The following is a 25,511-nucleotide window of genomic DNA, read 5'->3' as shown; positions in this document are numbered from 1 at the left end:
GAACTGTAAGATAATAAATTTGTGTTGTATTAAGCCACTACACTGGTGGTAATTTGTTACAGAGGCAACAGAAAACTAATACACTTTTCTCTGTGTTCTTGTTCATTGTCATGCACTCCACTCTGGCCTCTGGGAGATGACGTCCTGCCCCCTTTTAACCACACGCATGGTTTATCTGCGTGTTGATATCCGGTAGCAAAGCTAGGACATGGATAGAACACCTAAACAAGACTTGACAAAAATGTGGGAGATGACAATAACATCACCTTAACAGAACACATTAGCTCACAAACTGACTTCTACTACATAAATACATGGTGCTAATTAAATGACATAATAGATGTTAAGTGCTACACAGTCTGGCCCAGAGACAGCAGTCAAAAAATTTTGGCTGTTATTATTGTGACTGTTGCTTGTGATGCCCTAGTTAAACAGAGAGGTTTGGGCTGTAGGCACCTGAGGAAGCTACAGCAACTGACTGACTGTGTTGAGACAAACAAGAGACAGAGCTGGTTCTGAATGGAGATGGCACAAGGTGTGTAAAGGGATTCTGGCTGCAACACTCACCACAGCAGTAGTGACACAGTCTTCACACTAGAAGACAGACCAAATGGGAATTTAAGGCATGAAATAAAAAACAAAAGTCAATTGTTCTTTCACAGGTCTTTTCAGTAACATACATTTGCATATAATGTGGTGTCAAGGAATCATAATACAGACAGACCTAGAGAAAAAGATGCAAAGGAAAATACTTTGTTAACAACAACAATAATAACAGCTAACATTTACTGAACACTCATTCTGTGCCAGAGGGCGTGCTAGGTGCTCTACAAATAATCTGAGTTAGTCAGAGTCAAGATTATTAAAATTAAGGAAATATTTAAATGGATAACATTCCTCAATGCCCACAGTTCTTATTTGTCGAAACATTATTTTAACTTTCTTGTAGGCTATGCCCGAGGTGTTTGGAATCAGAGGCCACTCACATCTACTAAGAGCAAATTTAGGCTAGGGTTTATCCCACAGGTCATCTCACCATTTGTTAAGTGGACTTGGAAACCCATGAGCCTAACAATGTTGCTTAGAGACTACAATCAGCGCAAAAAGATTTTAGCACCACAGCAATTTGACAAAGACATAGTCCAGCACACTTTGGATAAGTGCATCAGGGCTAAAGTCATCTCAAAAATCTCCCTCTAAAGGCCCTAACCCTTAGTTTCCTCTCGGTGGAGGAGCAGTCCCAAAATAACCATCTCCTAAGGTGAAATTTACAGTGTAAACAGCCATGAAAAACAAGAATGGCATGTAATTATAAGAAACCTAGGAAAGGCTGAGGATAGCCAGAAGGTCTTTGTTGAGCTTTGTTCATGGCAGGAAACACAGTGATTGGACCATCTGAGGGGCAGAGGGTATACATTCATTCGTCCCACAGATACGAGAATTGATATTAAGTCCCAGGCATTATATTAGATGGTGAGAGTGCAGTGATAAATTAGATGCTGCCTCTGCTCTCAAGGAGCTTACACTCTAGTATGGTAGACGGGCATAAGATAGACAAAGGTAAATTGAATTTTTCATCTACTATTTTGTTTCTATAAAATAAAAATGGGCTTTGTTCTGCATAGGGCCTGTTTGTCCAAGAGCTCTTCCAGGAAACACTGTCCAGCACCTGGTTGCAGATGGAGCAAGTACATTCAGTCTTGTTTTGTGTCACAGAACCTGTTCCACAACGTCCAGGTAGCTCAGCCAGAGGACATTTAACATAAGGGCAGCCCATCGGTAGAACGTCTGCAAAAACTGAAGCTGAAAAGATGCATACAGGAAGACAAAAGGAGCAATAAGAAAGTCATAGTTTCAAGGAAACTGAACAATGAGTGAGCAAAAGCAACGAGTAAATATAAATCTAGCACAGAAAGGGAGGAAGCCAGATTGGTAAGAGAAGAAGATCAAGAAGACACATGTGAGAACTTTAACTTCTGGTCATGATGGAGTAATAAGGACCAGATTTACCTCCCATCTGAAACAACTAAAAACCCAGATAAATATATTAAACACTGGTTTTCAAGATACCAGATATTGGGCAGTGAGGGACACTGATTCCTGAAAGACGAGAAACATACAGGGTGAGCTCAATAATCGCTCCAGCTTCCTGTGTCAAAAGAGTTTCCAGGCGCTCAGGGATGGGGAATGCAGGTGGAGCCTGGCAGACTCCCTGCGTCGACGAGACCGAGCTGGAGTGTAGGCAGGCCAAGTCAGCAAGAGCTCACAAAATACAGTAGCAGAGAAAAGAGACTACACAGATTGGTAACTCTGGACATCTAAAGAGGGTTCTCCTCAAGTATCCAGCTAAGTAACCATCAGAGCATGTGTGTGAGGAAGCTACCTGAAGCTGAGGAAAGAGCCACTAGAAATTATTAGAGATAGCTGCGTCAGTCAGGGTTCTCCTGAGAAACAGAACCAACAGAACATGAATATATAGAGAATGAGAGATTATTTTAAGGAATTGGCTCATGGAAATGTGGAAGCTTGGTAAATCCAAAATCTGCAGGGCAGGTCAGTAGGCTGAAGACCCAGGAAAGAGTTGCAATTCAAGTCCCAAGGACGTCTGCTGGCAGAATCCCTTCTTGTTCCAGGAGAAGACAGTCTTTGTTCTACTCAGGCCTTCAACTGATTGCGTGAGGCCCATCCACATTATGGAGGGCAACTGCTTTACTCAAAGTCTACCAATTTAAATGCTAATCTCATCCAAAAACGCCTTCAAAGAAACATCCAGAATAATCTTTGACCAAATAGCTGGAGACCATGGCCCAGCCAGGTTGACACAAATTTAACCATCACAATAACAATATCTGGTGCTCACACCTGTCCAGGAATAGTGCCTATTTCTATCAGCCAGACTGAAAAAAAACACTTTTTTTTTTCAGTCTAGGGCATCAGGTAGAGTACTCAGAGGGGTCTCGCCTCAGCAGTGGGAAAAATTTAGCCCTAGACAGAACTCTACTCTGGTCCTATTAACAAGATCACAAGCAAGACCCATAAGGATCACAGTGCTTCCAAGTAACTTAACTGTATCCTGGAATGAAGTTCAAGAATATTTATAGGAATACAACAATATCCAGCACCCAAGATGGTAAAACTCACAATGTCTGGAATCCAATCAACAATCACCTGGCATGAAAAATAAAGTAGGAAAATATAACCTATAAGAAGGAGAAAAATTAATCAATCAAAACTGATACAGAACTGACACGATATAAATAGTAGACAAATACATTTTAAAAGTCCTTATAACTGTATTCCACATGTTGGAAAACTTAGAGGAAAGACTGAACATATTAAGTAGAGATATGAAAGATATATATATATATATATATATTTTATAGCCAGAATTTGTCTATATTTAAAAATGTTCAAGAGACTTTAAAAAGGCCCAAAGGCCCAAGATTTGTATGTTTTAAAAGATGTAAATTGAACTCTAGAGATGAAAGCTACAGTGTCTGAGAAGAAAAATACACTGCATAAGATTAATAGCAAATGAGACATTCTAGAAGAAAAGATAAGTAAACTTAAAAATTGGATAAAAAAGTAAGATCCAATTATACACTGCCTACTAGAAACTCACTTTAAATATAAAGGCATAAATAGATTAATAGTAAAATATGCAATGTTAACACTAATCAAAAGAAAGGTTCAGTGGCTGTATTAACATAAACAAAGTAGAATTTAGAGCAAGGAATATTATCAAGGACAAAGAGAGTCATTTCATAATGATAAATGGGGAAGTTCATTCAAAAGACATAATCAGAAAATGTTACGTGTTTATGCACCTAAAACAGAGCACAATCCATGAAACAAAACCAATAGAACTGCAAGGAAAAATCAACAAATCCACAAATTGTAGTCAGAGGTTTCAATATCTCTCTCTCTCCATACTTGATAAGACAAGTACACAGAATAACAATATGGAAGAACATTATTGTTGTGGGTTGAATTGTGTCCCCCAAAAAGATATGTTCAAGTTCTACCCTCCAGTACCCCTGAATGTTATCCTCTTGAGAAATAGGGTCTTTGCAGATGTAGTCAAGTTAAGAAGAGCTTGTACCAGATGGGGGGGAAGTGTGTTCTAATCCAATGACTGGTGTCTCTACAGGAAGAAGGAAATTTGAACATAGACAAGGAGAACACCATGTGATGATGGCAGCAGACAGTGGAGTGATACATCTTCAAGCCAAAGAACACCAAGGATTGCCAGCAACCCCAGATGCTAGGGAGAGGCAAGGAAAGACCTCCTCCTAGAGACTTCAGAGAGCGCACGGCCCTGCTGACATCTTGATTTTTTATTTCTAGCCTTGAGAACAGAGAGAATAAATTTCTTTTGGTTTAAGCCACCCAGTTTGTGGCATTTTGGTACAATAGTCCTAGGAAACTAGTCCAACAGTCACCCAATTTGTTCTAATTGACATTTATAGAACACTCCACCCAACAGCAGAAAACATTTTCTTTTCAAGTACAAGATGTCAAGATATGGGTCATATTCTGGACCGCAAAACAAGCCTCAATAAATGTAAAAGTATTCAAGTCATATAAAATATGTTCTCTGATCCCAAAGGAAATAAATTATAAATCAATAACAGAAAGATAGTCAGAAAATCTCCAAATATTTGAAAACCAAGTAACACACTTTCAAATAACTCACAGATCAAAGAAGAATGAGATAAAATATTTGCAAATCATATAGCTGATAGAGGTCTTTTATGTAGAACATATAAAGAACTCTCAAAGCTCAATAATAAGAAAATACATAGTCCAAGAAAATATGGCAAAAGATTTTAATACATCAAAAAAAGTGGAAAGGTTATCTACTGAATGGGAGAAAATATTTGCCAACCACATATCTGATAAAGGCGTATGTGGGTACCTGGATTTGGCCACCCCAAGATATGTCTCTTTGGCATGATTATTTGAGACTGGTTTCTTTCCAGACAGGAAAGCAACTGAAAAGTAGAACTTGCTTGCCCTTTGTTAGGAGACGTTTACATTGTAAAGGAAATCTCTATCTGTAAAGGTGCCTCCTTCTCTGTACCAGGAAGAAGAAAGGGGATGACCTTCTCTCTAGAAACTCTTAATCAATGCCAAAGGCAAGGACTTAAATCTGCATTTTGTTTACTGTACTTGTGTGGTAACCTCCCATGATCGACTCCCTCTCCACCCCCAACATCCTCCTTTGTCTTTAGATATTTAAGTGGTGGTTTCAGCCATCTTGGCGAGTTGCTCAGCTTGCCTGACCTCTCCCATGTATACATGCTATAAAGCTTTGTTTAATTTTCTCCTGCTGTTCTGTCTCATGTGAATTTAATTCATTCTCCAGCCAGACGAACCCACTTTAGGTGGAGGAAATGTCTTCCTCCCTACACTTAATATCTAAAATATATAAGGAACGTACACACTCAATAGCAAAAATACAAATCATCCAATTAAAACATTGGCAAAGGACCTCAATAGATATTTTTCCAAAAAAGATATTCAAATGTCCAACAGGTACATGAAAAGGTGCTCAAAGTCACTAATCATCAGGGAAATGTAAATCAAAACCAAAATGAGCTATCACCTCACACCTGTTAGAACAACTACTATCACAAGGACAAGAGATAACAAATGTTGGCAAGGATGTGGAGAAAAGGGAACTCTTGTGCACTGTTAGTGGAAATGTAAATTGGTATAGCCACTATGGAAGACAGTATGGAGTTTCCTGAAAAAATTAAAAATAGAATTACCATATGATCCAGTAAATCCACTTCTGAGTATGTATCCAAAGTAAACAAAATCACTATCTTGAAGAGATATCTTCACCCCTCCATGTTCATTGCATCATTATTTACAATAGCCAAAACATGGAAACAACCTAAGTGTCCAACGACAGATGAATGAATAAAGAAAATGTGAGATATATATATATACTACTTGGCCATAGAAAATAAGGAAATCTTGCCATTTGTGACAACGTGGATGGACCTTGAGGGCATTGTGCTAAGTGAAATGTCAGACAGAGAAAGACAAATACCGTATGGTATCACTTACATGTGGAATATGGAAAAACCAAACTCATAGAAACAGAGAACAGACTGATGGTTGCCAGAGGCGGGGGGTGGGAGGTGGGGGAAATGAGTGAAGGTGGCCAAACGGTACAAACTTCCAGTTATAAGACAAATAAGTCCTGGGGGTGTAATGTACAGCATGATCACTACAGTTAACAATGGTGTATTTTATGTTTGAAAGTTGCTCAGAGAGTAAATCTTAAAAGTTCTCATCACAAGAAAAAAACTCTGTAACCACATGTGGTGATGGATGTTAGCTAAACTTATTGTGGTAATCATTTCACAATATATACATTTATCAAATCTTTACGCTGTACGCCTGAAATTTATATAATGTTATATGTCAATTCTGTTTCAGTAAAACTTGGGGGAAAAGATTTTAATAGACATTTCAACAAAGAAGACATATAAATAGCAAGTAAGCACAAGAAAAGATATTCAACATCATTAGTCACTAGAAAAATTCAAATTAAAATGACAATGAAATACCACTACACTAGAATAGTTAAAAATGAAAAGACTGACACACCAAGAGATGGTGAAGATGTGAAGTAAGTGGAACTCTTACACTGCTGGTGAGGATGCTAAATGGTAGAACCACTTTGGAAACAGTTTAGTAGTTTCCTAAAAATTTAAGCATACATCAATCATGTGACCTAGCCATTCCACTCCTAGTTATTTACCCAAGAGAAATAAGACCCTTGTCTATATACAAAGACTTGTGCGAAAATGTTCATAATACCTTTGTTTGTAATGGCCAAAATCTTAACCCAAACATCTAACAGGTGAACAGATAAACAAAATGTGGAGTAACCAGGCCACAGAAGACTACTCAGCAGTGAGAAGAATTAACTGTTGATAGACACGATAACGTGGATGAATCTCAAAATGATTATCCTGAGTAATGAGTCAGTCAAAAAATAAAAGTACATACTATGATTCTATTTATATAAAAGTCTAGAAAATGCAAACCAATCTACCGTGACAGAGAACGGATGGGGATAAGGGTGAGGGGGGAGATGCAAAGAGGAGGAGGAAGGAAGTATTATAAAAGGATGTGAGGAAACTTTGGGGGATGATAAATGTGTTTATTGTCTTGATTGTGATCATGGTTTCACAGGGGTAATATGCCAAAAGTTATTAAATTGTATACTTCAAATATGTATAGTTTATTGTATGCCAGTTATATTTCAATAAAGCTGTTTTTAAAAAAAAAAAAAGACACACCAAGAAAAACAGTGAGTCGCAGATCACAGTCACAATTGACTGAGTCAAAAATTGATCTGATGTGAGGTGGAGGACTCAGAAATTCCTGCTGCCTAGGACCTACTCCCAGACACCAGCTGCCATGAAATGCACTTCTCTGTTCTTATTAGCTTCATTTCTTCCTCACTGCTACATGTAACCTTCCATAAAGCTTTCTCCATCATCTAGGGTTAACCTGATTGACTCTCTGTTTCTCAAAACCCAACATCCAAACAAAAAGGTCTTTGACGTGGAACTAGAAAGTCAAGGCGGGAGGTATGATTTAAATGGTTGAGTTAAAGGAATTCAAGTTTCTAAGCTAAATGAATTCTTGTCTCAGAAGCCAAGAACTTGCAAACATGAACGAGGAAAGTACCGTGATGTGGCATTCAACAAATGTTTATGGAACTATTACAGATCTCTGAAGAATCAGCATGAACTAGAAAGGGATCAGAAGATAGAAGATAGAGAAAGGATGTCTTAATTTCCCAAATTTGAAAAGGATAGATTCTACAACTTTCAAATCATGAGTTTGACGTCAATTCCAGGAAGAATTCTGGAAGACACAAAATAAAGAAGCATGTGAGTACATTCAGAAGAAAGCAGCTGTCACTAAAAGCCAGCCTGGAGCCAGTTATAGCAAGTCATACTACTCTGAAATCATTTCCTTTATGACAGAATTTACATTCTGGAAGATCAGCAAAGTGTTTGTCTCTTCCATTAAGTGTTGGTTTTTCTCCAGAATTCTGTCCTCAGCACTGAGCGGAGTTCCTAATTTGGTAAGATGTAAACCGGGACCTTCTAAGAAGAAATATGAGGGGAGAGCCCGCCTGGGAGTGAAGAAAACACCAAGGAAAACAGGGCCAAGCAGTGAGGACGGGCAGAGTTCCCATGAGATTTGCTTCCCTGGATCTCCAGCTCTACCTAGAGGGCGACATACCTCTGACTTCAGTCATTAGTCACCACCCCCTCTCCCCTAACTTACTTACTTTATTTATTTAATCACTCATATATTTATTCATTTTAGTAAACTGATTTGAGCTGGATGTTTCGTAACTCGTGACCAAGAGGCTTTACCCACACAAACATTCAGCACAATGCCTCGTTAAAAGCAATCCCTCTGCACTTCATTTTGTCAGACTCGACTAGGAGCGCTGTGAGCCACTCGACTGCGAACCGCTTTGGCCATAACTTTTTTAAACCACATTGAGAAGTTGCATTTCCTCCAAAACAGGGTGACCAGGATGGTGAAGATTCTCAAAACTAACATAGACAAAAAGAAACTGAGGATGTTTACCTTGCAGAAGAGAAGGCACAATGGCTGCTTCACGTATTTGAGAGGATCTCGTGTATAAAAGTGAGTCGACTTGTTCTGGAGTATCAAAAAATGAAATTTAAGGGAAAGCAGATTATAGCTTATCTGTGCTCATTTTTGTCCTCAACTCATTTTTACTCATCTGTGAAGATCGCTGAAGGGAATGTACATCCATCCTTTCCAAAAGTAAGACTCTATGATATATTCAATATATTCTATTACATATTCCTCTGATTACTTTTACAAGTAAGAATAGCCCTGGATAAATGTCAGCAGACATTTACTGAGTGTTCCCTATTTTCCTGGAACCATGTGTCTTTATACATATTCTCTGCGTCCTCCGTCCCTGATAACATGGCGCCTCTGCAAGACTAAAACCATTTCAGTGCTACCACTCTTTCTTGCAATTCATAAAGATGTGCTACCTTTCTTCTTGTTGAAAGTAAAATAAGCTCAAGAAATAAAATGTAGCCCCTCTGTAATTTATATACAAGATTTGGGAAAAGGCTCAAATAACTTCTCAGTCAGTCATTAATCCAATTTTCCCCAATGTGTAGCTTGGCGTCTTAGAATCCATGTCAGATATTGTTAACTGCCCACTCAGTTGCTATTCTCCCTTCTTCCTCTTAAGAGAACCCTACTTTGATTAGATCAGCAACTTGCTCAGCCTCACTGGACAAATCATACATTCATTCCCTAAGTGCTTACTGAGTACCTCCTCTGTGCCAAGCACTCAAGACTCTAAGGATACAAGTGAAAAAGCAGACAATCTCCTGTCCCTTCAAAGTTTCCATTCTAGTAGAGAAAGACAATAAATCTAATACACAAGTAAATTATATGATTTATTAGAAGAACAATGGCATTATAAGGAAAAAGTAGAGCAGAGTAAAGGGAATGGAATTGCCAGTGGGGGAGGCAAGGAGCAGGTTGCAATATTAACAAAGGTAGTTGGGATAGGCCTCACTGAAAAGGTGAGATTTGAGCAAACTCTTGAAAGGGATGCAAGAGTGAGCCGTGTTGATGTCAAAGAAAAAAGCATCCTAGACATGGGGTACAGCTAGAGCAAGGACCCTAAGGTAGGAACATACTTAGTATGTCAGAGGTACAGCAAGAAGGCCAGTATGGCAGGAGTGGAGCAAAGGGGAAAGCAGTTGATGATGAGATCGGAGAAGCCACAGGGTCCAGATGATGCAGGACCTTGTAGGCATTGTGAAGTCTTTGGTTTTTACTCAGTGGAACGAGGACCCTTCAATGAGGTTTGAACAGAGGAGTGCCATATATAACTTCAATTTTGAAAGGATCACTCTGAATACTGTGTTGAGAATAGACTGTAAAGTGGGTAGTATAGACACAGAAAGACCAGTTGGAGGCTATCACAGTGACCCAAAGGAAAGGTGATGGGGTTTTGTACCAGAACGGTAGCAGTGGAAGTGGTTAGTAGAAGCAGATTCTACGTATATTTTGGAGGTAGAGCCAACAGGATTTGCTCATGGGTTGGATGCAGAGTATGAAAGAGAGAAGTTAAGGTTGTCTCCAAAGTTTTTAGCCTGACAAACTCGAATGAAGTAACCATCAACCAAGAAGAAGGCTGAAAGTAGAGCAGATTTATGAAGGAACACAAGGAGTTCACTTTTAGACATAAATTGGGTGAGAGATCTGGGCTGGAGATATAATCGTGGGAGTCATTGCCATGTAGGTGGTATTTTAAACCACATAACTGGATGAGATCTCCATGGGTGATTGTAGATTCAGAAGAGAAAAGAATTGAGGACTAAGAGAGATTGCCAACCTAAAGAAGTCAGGGAGAAAAGAAGGAACACCAAGGGAGATTGAGAAGAAACACTAGTGAAATGGAAAAGGCATGAAGCCTCGCCTAGATCCTTCTCCTTATCTCCCTGACAGAAAGATTGGGGGAGAATGTGGGAGCTTGCAATTAACTCAAGCCCCACAATAACAGCCCAGCAAGGGAGTAAGTATGCTCATTTCCAGATATCTGGCTTTCAATCAAAAATTTTGAATTGAACAGAAATGAATATAGCATATCAAACTTTGTGGGATGCAGTTAAGACAGTATTTAGAAGGAAATTTGGAGCATTAAATGCTTATGTGAGAAAATAAGAAAAATTTCAAACTAATTAACTAAGTTTCTGCCTTAAGAAACTAAAAATAATAATAATAATGAGCAAAGTAAACCCAAAGCAAGCAGAAATCAATAAAATTGAGAAAAGAAAAACACTAGGGAAAACTCAATAAAAAAAAAAAGCTGCTTCTTAGAAAAGGTCAATAACATTCGTAAACACTTAGCCAGACTGATCAAGAAAAGAAGAGAGAAGAAACAAATAACAAAATATCAGGAATGAAAGAGAAGATATCATTATAGACCCTACAGATAGTAAATGAGAATAAAAGAATATTAGGAAAAACTCTACACCTGTAAATAAAACAGACAAATTCCTTGAAAGTCACACTGGCAAAGCTCACTCAAGAGAAAACAGGTAACCTGACTAGTCCTACGTCTATTGGACTTTATCTGTATTTGCTCTTCAGTGTACCTGCAATGTTTTCCGCCAGATCTTTATATTCTCCACTCAGCTCAAGGGTGATCCGCTTTCTCAGAGCTGTCTAAGTAAAGCAGTAATTCAGTTTTATAGTCGTCAAAGTATTCATCCCACATGAAGTTATCTTGTTTACTTTTTACTTATCTGTTTACAGTCTGTCTCCTCATCTTGTCTGTCTTGTTCATGTTTATCCACAGGACTTAGCACAGTGCTTGGAATGGTTCAGGTCCTCAATATTAAAACGAATAGCCACTCCCAGTCATTGCCTATCAGTCACCAACTTGTCTGGGTTAAGATGGGTCCATGTGGGGTACAGACATCAACTAGCCCAACTTCTATATCTGAAGTCCAGGCTGATGATGCCTTCTACTTTGCATTTATCCAGTGCTTCACCTAGTCCTACCATCCAAAAGATTAAAGAAGTCAATTAAGTTCAACCAATCTGCAAAACACCAACTAGGAAACAGAGCCCAACAAAACAGTCTTCTGTTTAAATGTCTAAGCATGGTAGAAAGGGTTTTTTTTCCTCCTTGCTTCCCATTTATACATACTAACACATTTAATCATCAGAACAATGCTGAGGATTAGGTATTATAATTTCTGTTTCATAGATGAGGAAACTTAGGCACAGAGAATTTAAGTCATGCAACTATTCATTGTAGAGCCAGAGTTGAAATCCTGGCTGACTGGTTCCAGAGACTAGGCTCTTAAACGTTACACTAAACTGCCTACACTAAGGGGCATGCAGATACCCTGCCTGAAAGACCCACAGGCGCTTTCTCATCCCCCTCTTCCCACTATCCTGATTGACCAATCACCCAGGCCAGAGACTGAGCAGACAGAGACAAGTCTCTGGAGAAGAATTCTCCAACTGCAGCAAGGCGGGGATGGGCGATAAGATTCCAGAAGAAAGAGGGTCCAAAGTAGGGAGAGGAAGGTTTTTCCCTAACGACCATAGTAGATCTGGTGACATAGAGTGACCCCGAGTTTCTAGAACAAAGAACTCACCTTCTTGGCAAAGCTGGGTAAGTCAGTCAAATCAAGCAGAGAAGCCAGGCTAGAGTTGAACCAACCCCCTGGTTGGAAGATATGACTCAAAACCAAAGCAAAGAACTATATTTTTACTTTCTTCTCAACAATTTTTATATGACTGACTGGCAAAAGTAACGTTGTTGATAATAGGCTACAGGATACCCTCTCCCACAAAAAGAGCAGAGTCCTGGAGTTACATAGGGAATGTGGTCACACAGGAAACTCAGCAGATTGGGACACTTTGCCCAAAGCCCTCCTGATTCCAGCCTCCTCATAACATTTAGTCACAGGGAGCCTTTTGCGTTGCAATGAGAATTTCTCAGTTGTTTTACCTTCCAAGGGATATTTTTCCCAAGAGGAAAAAAATAAACGTAATTCAGATGAGTTTTTCCCTTTTTTCTGCAAAGCTTCTTTTCTCAAATGAAAAGCACAGCTTTGTCCTGCCAAGAAGACAAAAATTAACTTTAAAAAAAACAGAGGTCCCCTGAAAACTTCGATTCCTTGGGTAGATTAGGTCAGGCATCGCACAGAATGGAGCCTCTTGAAAGATTTAATAACTCTTTCATATCAGGCCCAGTAATATTGCCCTTGGAGCCAAGAAGCCCTTCAGGAAAAGTCATTAACTCTGGGATTTTCTTGTAAAAAGAAATCTCCTCTTTACTGATTCCAAATACTCCTGTCTCTGACCTCAATGGTTCTCAATGTGCTAGACTCTCCTCTTTCTATAGCAAACATTTTTCAACGCTCCCTTTACTGCCCTAAAAGGGAATTCATACAAAATTGTAACCTACCTACACATATACTTTTTAACAAAACAATATAATGCCCTGACTATAACACAAAGGAGATAGAAAAAGAATGGAATTTACAACAAAGTATGTGTGCCAACAGGCTCAGGCACAACTATACCAGAAGACTAGGGAAGCAGTCAATGTGTCTACATGTGGAATCCATGGCAGTTTGACACCTCCTAACACAGGCTGATTAGGTGTGCTATACTGGTGATTTGAATGCCAAAGCAGAATGGCTGTTAGGTGATGTGGTTTTCCTAAATGGGGAACAACTCTTGGTCAAGTTCCAAACGAATCAAGTAGACTCTTCCTTCAATTTACACAGTTGTAGTCATGGAAAATTCAGTCCATTCTAAAACCATACAAAAAATATTATGAATTTATACGTAAAATGTAATTAGGTTCATAATTATAAACAAGTTTTTCACCCACTTGAGTGACTGGTGAAGCATTCAAAAGTTATGCAGAACATTGAGCAATTCTTCCTCGAGTAGCACTGTCCTGCAAACTGCAACTTTGTAGCACGCCTAGTCTTTGCCCACAGGATGGCTATAGCATCCACTGACACAATCAAAAACAGCCCCCAGTATTCCAAAATGCCCTCTAGGAGACAGTATCAGTCCTGTTGGTGACAGGGTATATTTTTATGTGCGCGTACAAAACCAAGCACATTTTAAAAGAAATCTCACTTTAAAGTTCAATTTTTCAGACTTAGCTTTGACTTTAGTATCATCTGCATCAGAGTGGAGTCATCTGAAGTCATAGCCGGGTTTAAACCTCAATTTCACCTGGGAGACCTTGAGTAATCTCTGATCACCAGTTCTTCTCCTACTAAAGGGAGAAATGATGTCTTTACAGCAGAACCACAAATTTAACTCACATTCAATTCAATAATGTCCTCATTGTCCATAAACTAATCTGGCATTTCTCCCAAGCTCACATTCACTGGTTAATGGGGAAAGAATTAACTATATGTCCGATGTAGTTTAAATTTAACCCAACCTGACCATTTAAACAATCCCTTTGGGCAACGTTGAGACTCTCTAGAGGAAAAATTGTTCAGGCTTTCAGCAGGGCTGGCTCACGGGCCTGAGGCCGTGCAGGGTCCTGCACTTAGAAGGGCCCCACATCTGGTATAATGCTCTGCTGTTACAGTCTTAAAATTCTTAATTTTTGAAAAAGGAGCTTGAATTTTCATTTTGCACTGGGCCAAGCAAACTATGTAGACAATGCTGGCCCTCAGACAGCTGCCTCCTTCCCCTGTTTCTCTCCCTAAGATGACATCTGGAGATCTAAGGAGAAGGGTGTTGGTGGGTCCTCATGGCACAAGGGAAGGGGCTACCGGCCTCATGGGGGTCATTGGCATGCATTGGGAAGTTACTACTGGTCTCCAGGACAATGACCATTATTCAATGAGGGCTTCTTGCTTGGTCAGGACCTAGTAACACCTCTGCATGATCCAGCCTCACCCCTGCTATGTTGTCTGCAGACATGGAGTGATTACTCTGTCCCTACCCAGTCTACTGACCCGGCAGTCCACCCTGCCTTGTTGGGGCAGAGTGGGCAGAGGGTGCCTTGGAAGGCCTGCTGGCTCTTGCCACACCATCAGTAAAATGTGGGAACTAGCAGCAGCATAGGAAGACAAAACCACAAGATCTCCTTCTGGCCATCATGCATGGCCAAGCTGTTCTGGTCACACCTCCAAGTTGGTACAAGTGGACAGGATAAGAAATGAGATTTTCAGGGTCCCCAACTTGGAAATGGCCAATATTTCCCCTCTTTGTCCTTGCTATTACTCTCATCTTTGTAGCACAACTTCTTCTTTCCAAGCCATGGGAAAAAATCACAAGACGTAAATCACTATCTTCTCTTCCCATTCCTTTCCACAATCTCCTTGACCAAAAGGAGGGGGGAGGTGTCTATTTTCTTGAAATCATATCTATCTGCTTCTTGATGCCAATCTTGTTAGGCTTAACCCTGTATGAGGATGTCTTCTCTTTACAATAGGGACCCCTCTATGATCTGAGTTTTCTGGGCTCAGTTAGTGATGTGTGAAATGGGAAATAAAGTAATTTGGCAAATGCCCTAATTCTACAACACCTGGCTAAGAGGTCAAGAACTCATATTTTATTTCTCTAGGACAATAAACCTCATGGGTCCCCCTTAGAGCTTTGCCCTTTGCAATAAAATACAACATAAGAGGGAAATTAAAATACATCTATTTAACATTTACAAAAATATTAAGCCAAGAATGTTTTATAGTTGGTTTTGAGTTTTGGTTTTTAGGTTCCTTCCCTTTCAACAACCCTATCTTTTTCTTCTACAATTAATTCTTGAGTACATACAATATCCAAAGCAAGCAGAAAGAGAGCCTGCACATGACAAATCAGGGATGAAATACCTCCACTGCAAACCTCTTACATGATTTCCAGTCTGTATCCTTCCCCGAATGGCCCACTAAATCCTCAGACTCGGCATATCTAAAATTGAATCCATTCACTTGTCCCTAAAACTAGCTTTCCTTCTTGGCTTTCTTCTTTTATTAGCAGTAGATAATGAGGTTAGAACAGCAGTTCCCAATCTTTCTTGGTTCACGGCATGCTTAGCATCTTGTTAGCTTTTTCATAGTGCCCCTAGACCAAAGAAATGAAATTTATTAAGTAGTTAGGTCAAAACAACTTTGTAAGTATGTCCTAACAACTTAATTACATTTGAAAAATAATACACATAAGTTTTTTAAATAATATTTTATTCAGGGGCTGGCCCCGTGGCCGAGTGGTTAAGTTCGCGCGCTCCACTGCAGGCGGCCCAGTGTTTCGTTGGTTCGAATCCTGGGCGACGACATGGCACTGCTCATCAAACCACGCTGAGGCAGCGTCCCACATGCCACAACTAAAAAAAAAGGACCCACAACAAAGAATATACAACTATGTACCAGGGGGCTTTGGGGAGAAAAGGAACAAAATAAAATCTTTAAAAATAATAATAATAATAATAATATTTTATTCAATTCTTAAATAATCACAATTACTTAATAATGGGATATATGTGCCTGTTGGGCACAGCACGACTTCTGCTACCTTGAAATTAGATTGGACACCACTATCCTTGCATCCTGTTCTACATTGATTTTCACACAGTACTTGCCTTTTATCATAGCAATCATCAAAAACCCAGCTTTGCAAAAACACGACAGCATCTAAAGAAATGTATCATTATGATGTTGTCATCGTGACCCACATCACGCTAGTAGTTTGTGCAATGTCCAACAGTCATTGAGTATAACTACTTTTCTCTCAAAATTTAAAATATCCTATAATACCCCTTGTGAATTCACTGTGGTGTCCCAGGGCACTTCAGCCGCAGTTTGGGAACTGCAGAGCTAGAATGATAGCTTGGAACATATTGTGGAAGATCATTGCAGTAATGGCCCCCACGAATCACGTGTCTCTATACCCATGCACTCAGCCAATGTGACTTGCTTTGGCCAATGGGACATCAGCAAATGTGACACAGGCAGAGGCTTAAAAAATATGCACACTTTGGGATTTGCTGCTGGAAACCCTTCTGCCACCATATGACACACCCAGGGTAGCCCCCTGAGGGATGAAAGACCTCAGGGAGAGGGGCCTCAGGCATCCCAGCCATCCCAGACATGTGAGTGAGGCCAACCTAGACCATCTAACTCCAGCCAAGCTGACCCAGATCAGAGAGCTGACCACTGACCCACAGAATCATAAAACATCACGACACTTCTTTGTTTTAAACCACTATGTTTTAGGTGTCTCTTTAGGCAGCCAAACTGACTAACAGAACATTAAAGCAATTGTGCTTTATACCATAGGTGATGGAAAACCAGTAAAAGAATTCATTTCTTAATTAAGTTCAATATAGTTATAAAATGGATGAATGCATGACCATTCAATTGTCCCCTTGAAATTCTCTTAGAAATAGCTTGTGATTTCCAGTCTTATAGCCTCAGGAACAGATCCTGAACTTCATAAAAATTTCATTGTGAACAAGATTAGAAAATTGATTTCATTTACTTTAACCACAGTTCCTAAAATTATAATGTAAGTGATCATTAATCTATAAGGAAGCCTGTTTGTAAAGGAAGATGTGAATTTTAATTTGATTGTCAAAAGGATGAATACAAATCTTGTTGCAAAGTGCAAGAAAGGCCCATTAAGCAGAGGTCAGATAGCTGACCGTTATAATCACAGTGGCCAAAACCCAGCAGCAAATTCAGAAACAAATGGAAATGGCTTCACAGCGGCAGAGATGTGTCTGCCAAAAGACGCTGAGTCTTGATGCTAATCAGAGCCATTCCTAACCAAACGCTACTTTAATATAGCAGGGTCTCAGAAGAACCAGAGCACACAGATTGTCAGATAAAACAGTTTTCAGCAAGGGAAGGAGGCCAACAATCATAGAAACACAGGCGTGACCTTGAAAGTACAACCAGCAACTGCTCTTCAGGACAACATGGCATAATGAACTCAGAGAACATCACCATCCTACAGCACGGTAAAATATGTTCTTTCTAAGGATGAGACTGAGTCATCAAGAAGATACTGAATGTTTGTCGAAATAAATTGAAAACCCTTCAATAAGATTTCCATTAAAAATGACTCAGGAAAATAGTATTGGCTCTTAAAGTAGTAAATGCTAGCTATCTAGAAACTTCACTTATGTGGAAAATTCCATTTCCCAGGAGCCATTGCAAATGGTAATTGTTTGGGCATCTCCATGAATTAGAGGTGACTGTGCACCAGCTCGCCGTGAGCTTGGTATTATCTGTGGTTTTATTCTCTTAAGTGGGAGAAGTCTCCCAACGCTCAACAGCCCGAGGAGGACTGAGGCACTGGTTCTCCTCAGACAGTGGCTCCAGCTTCCTGGGAAGGAAACCAAATGGGGCAGTGGAGGAACAGGATCACCATTGCCTCATTTGGGCCCACAGGGGAGCTCCTTTCTGAGCAGGTGAAGCTCTGAGGAGAAGGTAGGGGGTGGAGTCAGTAGTCACGATCACCAGGGGGCCTGGTCCTGTGAGATGTGTCCACGAAAAGGAGTTGTCCAGCTAGGAAAAGCTGACCCAATTCCAGATCTCCTACCAGTGACCACGACCCTGCTCACGCCTGCAAGGAAACTGCCTGAGAGGCAAAAGAATAAGGAAAAGCACACGCCAGCCACTACCAATACAAACACAGGCATAAATATGGCCTATACAGAAGCAAAAATGTAATTAGCCTGTTTTTACGTTGTCACAGAAGCTTGAGAAAATATGGGTGAGGTAAGAAAGAGAGAGGAAAAGAGCACACTGTATAAATACATATTAAGTGTGTTCATATACAAAATGCTATATTAGAATCTTCATTTATCAATGTATACATCAATGGGGTCGTTTCAAATTCCTGTATCATATCCAATTTTATGGACATATCTTTTTAATTGATCCCATGTTTTTGGATATCCAAATTCTATTTGTTGTTGTTGTTGTTATTTCTTGGGGCCTCAGGAAGCCCCAGTTCAATACTAAGTGAGCAATAGAGAGGAATCAGACCGATGGAAATCAAACTATCAGAATTATTTTTGATAAAAGTCGGATGAGGTCACGGATCAGGTGTGCAGCCCAACGAGACTCCTCACACGGTACCTGGATTAAACAGAGTTCCCCAGACAGGCCCAGGCAGAGCTGGAGAAACCATGCCCCAAGTGCAGGCAGGCCTTCCCCACAGGAGCTCCACTTGGCAGGAAGCCCAGGAGAGCACATGCTCTCTGCAGGCAGACAGATCCCAAAGCGCAAGAGTGGAGGAGCAGAGCGCTGACTCCCCAACTAAACAGGTTACTACTTTTCCCCGGAGAGAAGTGTGTGGCGGGAGAAGGACCAGTAGTATTACAGAAGCGGCTGCCCCTCCACACAGAAACCAGGCAAAGGCAGCTTACCCACCCAATGCCATTTTATAAGCAAGGCTGCTGTGAATATGCTTAAATTTACAACTTTCTGTGTTTGTCCTATTGTTTTCTTAGAACCAATTTCTAGAAGAGGGATTCCTAAGTCAAAGCTAAAAGCATTTCTAAACCTTTTCATACGCACTCTCAAATTGCAGGGAAAGACTGTGCAGATTTCCACTCCCAACAGCACTGGGTGGAAGTGCCCACTTCTTCACACCCTTTGTTGTTGTGATAGGTTGAAGGGGTGTCTCATTATTGTTTTAGTTTGCATTTCTTCACTAGTGAGGTTAAAATATTTCCATATATTTATTGGCCATTTTAATTTCCTCTTTTCTGACTCCTTTGATATGCCTTTTGCCTATTTCTCTAGAGAGATTTTCATCATATTCTTATTCATTAGTAAGATGCAAAAATATTTAAGCAAGTCACTCTTCTTAATCTTAGAATTGTGATGCATTGAGTGGCAGTCAGAATTGTAAGCCTAACAAAGCATGGCACTGATATTGAGAGTGATCATATCATATTTATTAAAACTTGCACTTACACCAAAGCAAGAACCTACTTGAAGAAGAAACAGGTTTTTGGAAAAGGTCAATATCTAGAGCCCACAGAAGTGCTTAGACTTATTATTTTCTGATATGAAGTTTATGCACTGACATTTTTATTCCAAATTTTAAGAAACTTAATTATTATTGATCTAGAAATTTTTTAATACGAAAAAGAAGCCTTACAAGTGTACTTTATTTCAAGCATATTCAATACGTGGAAATCTGAAATATTGGAGAAAAAAAACTCAGAGTAATTACTTGTTTTCTTTATTAAAAGATTGCCATGAGAAACTCCAGGTATAAACTACTAACTAAGGCAAGATGTGCTCTTTAAATGATTGAACTCATACAGACATTATAAAATTAACAGCCAGAATTTGCCAAGGATAGTCACTTCATATTTTTAGGTATTACAATTGACCACTGACTGACAAACAGAATACTCTTTAAAGAACTGTTTATGGATTATTGAATAATACTTTTGTAAGAGGTCTTAAAGTAATGGATATTGAACAACTGCTAGTAAACAAGGCCTTGACAAAAATGTCCTTAGTCTTTCTTTCTATTAAGAGAACTTCCATTCTTAACAGAAACATATACGCTTCGAAATCTACCAAATCACAAAATTTCAGAGCTCTAGAATTCTTACTATTACGCATTGTCCCAAAGTCTTCCCTCTATTGTTTTTATATTTTTCCATAAAGTATAACAATGCCTGTTAGAGCCCTCATCATTCATCACCACTCGTTAATCCAACAAACATTTTTAAGAACCTGCTAAAAGACATTCTTAAGAACTTAGTCAGTGCTACATTAGGAGCTAAGGCTACGAAGATAAGTAAAACAGTTCCCACCTCAGGGAAAACACAGTCTACAGTCTAAGATCTAGCAGGAGAGACAGTCTATGGCTGACATAGTGGCGGAAATTGGCAAGGAACAGGAAAATAGAGTTCATTTTGGTATAATCAAACAGTGACCACTAAGACAGCCCAAGGGAGCAGCCACTAACTGAGGGTGAGGGAATCAGAGGAGGCTTCCAGGAAGAAGAGGATGAGTCACTGAATCCTGGAGAATGAGCAGGTTCTAGCCAGGGGGAAAAAAATCTAAATCGGTCACGTATAAAGGCACAGAGGCAGGATGGGTCGGAAAGTAGAGAACTACTGCACGGAGTTCCGTTTAGCTGATGCAGAGAGCTGGGGTGGCGACAGATCATGGGGAGAGATCGCACTATAGAAGGAATATTACGTCTTTACAGCCCAATGAATGCTGAGAAAAATTGACGAGGAAAGGTCTATTCTTACCCTCCTCTCCCATTTCACAGTTAAAGAAACAGAAGCCCAGTGAGTTTAAGTGTCTTGCCCAAGGTCATATATTTTACAAGCGGCTAAGATAAAAATCCAATTTAGAAATTCCAATTCAGAGACTAGGCTCATCTACTAATCATGGATGGATTTTATGCTGTGCCATGGAGTCTGAACTTCACCTTGAAGGCCATGGGAGGCCTGGAAGGATTTTAGGCAGAATGGTGTGATCAGTTTCGCCTTTTGAAAGGAGGACCAAAGTCACTTGGGGGAGGAAGTGGGGCTAGACATGAGATGGAATTACTCTGGACGGTTCTGCGTATTGTACACTGCACAAACTCTGGGGAGGGGAAATAAATGTGGTCTGTGAATGGCGTCCCCAGAGTTGCGCAGTGCACAACCTACATGGCCATACTTAATGTAACCGCAAGTTAGGAGGCTATTACAGTAATCCAGACATAAAAAATGTGAAGGGTTGAACTAAAGAAGGGCAATGGCAGAGAAGAGAAGGGGTCATAATGCAGAGATATTAATGATTTGGAATCAACAGGAAGTGATGGCTGGTTGGATGAAGACGGTGATGCAGAGAGAGGAAAGTGAAAGTGGTTTTATTTTGTGTCAGTCTGCCTAAGTTGGGACTACATTTTAGAATCCCTTTCCTGTTTGGTTACAGGTTAAATTGGGCCAAAAGAGAAACTTGCAAAAGATTTGGAAAGAGAAGTGAAGCCACAGCCATTACACTCTGAAGGCCGTCATGGTTAGAGGTGAGGAGAGAGAGACTAAGAGATGCCAACAGGTGCCCGTCTGTCCTCACTCTTCTTTCCCACTCTGCACCCGCTTCTGCCTTCAGATCCAGCTGGTCTTCCCATCTGCCTGCCCCGCTGACCAACATCATCCCATGACCACATGCCTGACTGCAAATTCACAGAGGCAATGGCTAGGCCCAGGTCACAGACTTCCACAGACCTCTACACCAGTGTCAGTGCACAACCTCAGGACCTTCCCAGGTATAGTCTGAAGCCAGCCCCATACATGGAGGGCAGGGAGAGACAGAAGAAAGAGGCAGCTCACCCCAGACTGGGAGGTGGCAAGTTTAATAAGAAAGGGAACTGACTTACAAGGCTTGTCTCGGGAGGCAGCAAGATAAGCAGATCTCTGCGCCCACCCACCAAATCTTAGAAGTGTATATAGGGGCTTTAACTGAGTCCAGTCATGCATGCTGACCACATGGTCTCAAAACCACATTACTATCTCAAGGCTGTGTCCTTTGAACAGCTCGCACTGTAGGAATGGTAGGCAGAGCATACAGGCCAAGGACAGGGGACAGGTGAGGAGCGTCCAGTTGCCCGGGTCCAGCTCAAGAGTCAGCCAGAGGTCATGTCCTCTCCATGACCACCTCCAACAAGCAGCTCCCTTCGCGGTCCCTCTCAGCAGATTTCCCTCAAGCTCTGCCTTGTCCACCACACCAGGTCTTCAGGAGGGCTACTTAGTGACTTCCCTGAAGTGCCAGCTCTCCTCGTGGACCCCTGCTTCCCCACTTCAGTTCCTGATCCTGGCATGCTTTTTTTTGTAGATATTGAGCAGATGAGTCTAAAATTCATACAGAACCACAAAGGTCCTCTAATAGGCAAAACAGCTTTGAAAAAGAACAAAGTTGGAGGACTTGCACCATTTGAGTTCAAGACTTGTTAAAAAGGAGTCTGTAACAGTGCTGTAAAGACGGATGCCCAGATTATACAGCGGCACAACATTTGGTTCAATTGTTGCCCAGGACAGCTTGGACAGCAGGCCACATGCCTCCTAGGACCATGGGTTTGGTGGAAGGGGTTAGCAAGGGAATAACTGTGGGCTTGCTTTTACTTTGTGCCTCAGGCAAAGTATTATAAGAAATGAGCTCAGGAAATACCTGGCCAGTTTGCAAGCAGAAATTGAGGATTCAGAAATTGAGGGCCTGACTAGGAAAGCTGTACAAAAGCTATTAAACCCCAAATTTTAAAAGACAATTTTGGAGAAAATTTGAATAGAAAAGCCCATAAAAACCCAGCTCTGCTGCTGCCACTGGGCCAACCACAGTTGGTCATGGTGGGGTTTGAGGGTGACAGTCCTGACTGAAGGGGTTGAGACAGCGTCTCCTGCTGTTCCTGCCACCACTATGAGGCCTCTGTCTACTCGCTGTCATGGGAGGAAACACAGCCCTCACACAAAGAAATTTAGGTCAGAGAAAAAGTATTCAAGGGCCACGCCGGTCCTCCAGGAACTACGAGCAGCGAGGCTGCCTCAGCCTCCCAAAGTGCCCACGAGACAGGATGGACCAGAGAAGGTCCTGGCTTCATCCTGGAGATGTTCATATCCAGATAAACTCCATGCCTAAAGGATGTGCTGAAAATCTAAGTTCCAGAAATATACAGACTTTCTCTTGTAACTGGGCTTCTAACAACCTTTATGTGTGCAAATAAAAGCGTTGTAAATCAGGCTTTTCTGGGAGAAAGGTGCTCCAAGATTCGGATGCTTGGTTACCGGTATTCTTAGAAGGATCTTCTGTTCTCTTTCATTCTCAGTAACTTTATTACAGCTTAATCCTTTTAAACCCTATTTTGGATCATCCGAGCTTCTGGGAAGTTCTTTGGATTATTGGAATTACAGACTTCATTCTGAAATTCCTTTTCATAGGCTCGAAATGCCTGAGTTTATTGGTGCCTTCTTTCATTGTACCTTTCAAATCCAAGGGTTACTGGTATGTGCTCTTAGAAGAATTGCATCAGTATTACTGAATTTTGTTCTCATCCCAGTTTGGTTTCGTTACCTTATTGGCTATGGGGAGTTTGGTAATACAACTAGTTAGATTCTTAGGATATTACTGGTTTTATTCTACTTCATTTTAATGCTTTTGGATTTCTTTGGATATCTGAGAACTTTCAGACAGATATTTTGTGAATATTTTTTACAGGACCAAGTTACTGAGTGTCTTGTTGTTGTGGATGATATTTGTTCAATAAGCTGAATTTCAGAAGATTATTCTTCCCACCAGTCACTGTATATTTTCCGAAGAGAGCATCACCTTATGGTTTTATAGAGAGAAAACGTGTCCGCTGTGCAGAACTGTGATTTCAGACATACAGAAAAATGGAAAGATGGGGCTACTTCATCATTCTCACAAACATAACTAAGACCTATAAACAACTAAGACCACAAAATGTTGATTTCACTTCGTTACAAGGGCTATCGCTAAAGGCATTAGGATAGATTTCAGTGCTAAAAATTAAGAAAAATGTTTCCAAACCTTTCTGGAATATTAGAATAAAATTTGTGTGTATTTAAATTTTTTTAATTAAATAAATGAAAGAACACCGTTTTTAAAAATATTTAAGTAATGTTCAACCTAATGTGTATGTCAACATTGTTTTATTCTAATTACTCAACAGATGATTGCAGCATAAAATGTGTTTTCTTGTAATGTTACCACAAACAGCAACGGATAACTAACTAGAACTAGAGGTTTTAGAGGGATTTGGGTATTCTTTTCTTACATTGTTTCAGAATAAAGAATATTTTTCATAATATTTTAAGATATATCTTATCCAAAATCTAAAACATTTGCATAAAATTTGTATTTTTAAATGAAAGTTCTGTATGTTTTATTTTACCTGTAACAATACGATTTTCGAAGTGAATGTTAATTTACTGAGGATGATATATTTTAATATTGTATTACTCTTTGTAATATGATCAACAATCAATGAGAATTACTCATTTAAATTTTTTTAAAAACCTCAGTCTTGTTGCAAAGATTTGTGGCCTCCACCCAAACCGATTGGCCTCAAGGTAGCCACCTTAATTGAGAAAGAAGGGCATGGGGGCAAGGAAGCAAATAAATAAATGAGACTTGAGAATGACATCTATGCAAACTTTGGATGCATTTACTGGCAGGTGGAACTGACTAGAAGCTAACAGATCAGAAACCTTCTAAGTTTCTGAGTGAATTGCACTGCCAAATAAACACGATGGAAACCTGAAAAAATCTTTGACTATCTGAGCATTAAAGCAAAACTTACGACCTCACAATTGCACAAGCAGGAAGCACACTGTGAACACTGTATATCCCTCAGGAAGGACACACTCCCAAATGTCCTTTTCAAGTGTGGCCATGAAGAATAATGGAAGATCCTCCCAGAGGATGGACCAAAGGCCGTGGACAAGGGAGTTCCACCGAGAGAGCAGAATCAGAATCTAATCAAGGAACTTCCCAACCACAGGGCGGGAGACCATCAGAACGCCTGCTCCGTAAGGTTTCATACACACCAGCAATCAGTAATTGCTGATGTCTTCCATTCTTCTGTTTTCCAAAAGAGAGTTTTTATTGTAGGTATCCTGTCCCTGATCCACCATTATACACTGAGAGAAAGAAAAGACGAATAGCTTATCTTTTTATTTACAGATCACCACAAGAAGCCCCATCCAGACACCATGGAGAAGATAGCACTTGACCTGAAGATCCCAAACTTTGTGCTTCCGCACTGACGTCATCGGTCTTTGGGTTGCCTCTGATGGAGAAAGAGTATGTTCCATAAAAGAGAGGAAGAAAGGAACAGACAATTTGTGACCAGAATGACAGACTGTGGAGGACATTGGTTAGCAAGTCAACAAGAACTATTTCCTTTTTCTCCTGGGCACACTG

General features: G+C 40.2%; 1 pseudogene; it reads left to right on the top strand.

Moving 5' to 3' along the window:
- The first annotated feature begins 21,590 nt into the window (after positions 1-21,590).
- LOC106836504 (E3 ubiquitin-protein ligase RNFT1 pseudogene) lies at positions 21,591-23,999 on the top strand (annotated as a pseudogene).
- Positions 24,000-25,511: the final 1,512 nt, after the last annotated feature.

Source organism: Equus asinus, chromosome 16 (genome assembly GCF_041296235.1).
Source record: "Equus asinus isolate D_3611 breed Donkey chromosome 16, EquAss-T2T_v2, whole genome shotgun sequence".
Classification (NCBI taxonomy): Eukaryota; Metazoa; Chordata; class Mammalia; order Perissodactyla; family Equidae; genus Equus; species Equus asinus.
The sequence above is the reverse complement of the archived record's forward strand: the minus strand, read 5'-3'. Positions and strand labels throughout refer to the sequence as shown.